Genomic DNA, 2,759 nt, shown 5'->3' on the forward strand with positions numbered 1-2,759 from the left:
TAATATATATATATATATATATATATATATATATATATGTATGTATGTATGTATATATCAGAGGTGACTCTAGGTCCTCAGTGTCACTCAGGCTCATCACAGATTTTGTCACTCAGACTCATCACATATTTCATTACTTGGGCTCATCAGAGATTTCGCATAAGACACATGCCTGTTCAAAGAATTTCATGTCTTTACATAATACTTCTAGCCCAAAATGGCTTATTTTTTTATATCTAGCACTATGTCTTTCTCTGTTTCTAAGTTAAGGGTAAAAATAAAGCAACTCTGCAAAACACAACTGATCTTTACACACAGATACACAGAATAACAGCAATCAAATAACGACAGCGGGGTGCACAGCAAACATTAGCGATCTGACTGTCATCTGTACTCTTGACAAGAGATACCAGTTAGTCTTTTACACCTACCAGGCTCATTCATATTATCCTGAGTTGCTGGATGATTTTTTGTTCCTTTAAGAATATTGTAGAATGGAAACTTTTCATAGATTGGAATTTAAATCCTTAACTCTGTAGAAATTGAATTTGAATTACATGACCACCTCACATTCTTAACATTGATTTGAATAAGTCATGGTTACTTCTTGTTCTGAGATCTGTGCATTGTCTAAAACAGGAACTGAGATAAAAGGATAACAATAAAGTACCATGATAATACATATGACCTAAATATTCAACAAAAAAATATCCCAAAGTCATCTTATGATATTTTTTCCATTCTTGCTATCTCTGAAGAGTACATGTATTAGGTAGCCACCCCGTTATCTAATATCCAGTACAAAATTGATTGGTAAGACTGGCTATAATGAATCAATAATACTGTATACTTCGATTAATATGCCCACTCTACTGACAAATATAGGAATGCATTCTTAGACAACTGTATGTATGTATGGGAGAATTTATGAAAAAAACAACAGACGAAGACAGGTGGTGTAAACAACAAATGGATGTATTAGTATAATGCTTGGAATAGAGAAAGTCTTTAATGTTTCGAGCCTACGCTCTTCAACAGAAAGAAACAAGGAGAGAAAAAAAATATGAATGTAGTGGTCAGCGATCTATCATGGCGAATGCCGGACAGAAGGATCACACAGGAGAGCTAAGAAAAAGGGGAGATAACAAAGAAGTGGTGACCTCAAGACAAGAAGGTGCGTGGGGGGGGGGGCTGAAAAGTTTCTTGCTTTGGGTAAAAGAAAATACAGGAGGATCGGTTAATTATGATTTTATTCAATATATTCCCCACTCAAATTTATTGCAGCAGTCCTTTAGTTTTTCTAAGTCCTGTAAGAGAACTCAGAAGGTTGGGTAGCAATTTCAGCACTTATTACAGACACCAGTTGAAATGATGCAATTATGTTCTGCTTAGTCCTTTCTGCTTGCCTCCACTCCTCATCAAATAAATTTTAATCTGTGCATTCATCTTATATCTTTCATATTTATCAATAAAGTCATTCACTGGTTGTGATGCTTCTTACATGACTTGGCAAACTATTCTATCCATTAAATAGTTCTTGCAGATAAAAAAAAAAAGATTTCTGAAAGCAGGGTATATGTACCTATAAGGGTATGCAAGAGAAATTGCAGGAATACATGAGGTCTGTAAAAACACTGGAATTTTTAAGAAATAACAACCAGCTAAGTGCAACTCATGTGACTCAAAAATGTTTGGAGAACTTTTGCTGCTGTCATCCACTTACAGTTGTCAGCAAGGATTTTCAGCAAAGTTTATGGCTAAAAATAGATCTTACACACATTTATCAATTGAGAATGATATACGGATGTGCCTCTCTGAAACTGTGCCTAAAATTTAGGTACTTGTCAGAAATTGCTAAGCTAATACACCTTATTTAAAATGTAACATTAAAACTTTAGCATTTAAACTGGTCCCATACAGCCTAAATATTCCACCTGTTTTATGTTCAAACTGACTGAATGCAGCTTGTCACACCTACCTGACAATGTCATTCTAAAAATAAACAATCATATCATTAAAATCTTGAAGCTACAATAAAAAACAATATGATTAAAATAAACATTAAGTTTGACAGACTAACCTGAATTCTAAAGAGTTAAGTTATATGAAATTAATTTCTTACACCAGCACAAAGTAAGAAATTTTTGAAGAGAGAACAGTCAAATACATTGGTCCCCAGTACTTGACTGGTACTTTTATTTTATCAACCTTGAAAGTTATGAAGGACAAAATCGGCCACAGGTGAGACTTGAGTAATTTAAGTATAATGAGATAAATAACAGATTATTGTCATGGACAAACTGCAACCCACAGGACTTTCTGAAAGGCACACCTAGTGAAAAATTGCCTTGAATCTGTTACTAGAGCAGCCGCCTGATTATAACCCATATCTCATGCAGCTTGCTGCTTGTAAAAGATTGCCCACACCAGGTCTATTCTGTATATTCCAACAATTTTACATCACAGGGGTGAGCTGAAATGTTCATAGGTTGACTATGAAGGAGTGATGATAGCTCTTTAAAGCAGTATATTCCTATTTTATTACTCATTTTCCATAAACCAAATTTATTAACTCTTCTTTGTCTTTTCTTATCTAGACTGTTTCAGTAGCTTCTGTGTCCTTTCATAGGTTAGTTAGCTAATAAATATTTAGTCTCTACTTCTGCATGAACTATTTTTCCCTCTAGTTTATAAACTCAAATGTGTGTGTGTGTGATTTCACACATATATAAATACGTACATATATATATATATATATA

Source organism: Octopus bimaculoides, chromosome 4, assembly GCF_001194135.2.
Source record: "Octopus bimaculoides isolate UCB-OBI-ISO-001 chromosome 4, ASM119413v2, whole genome shotgun sequence".
Classification (NCBI taxonomy): Eukaryota; Metazoa; Mollusca; class Cephalopoda; order Octopoda; family Octopodidae; genus Octopus; species Octopus bimaculoides.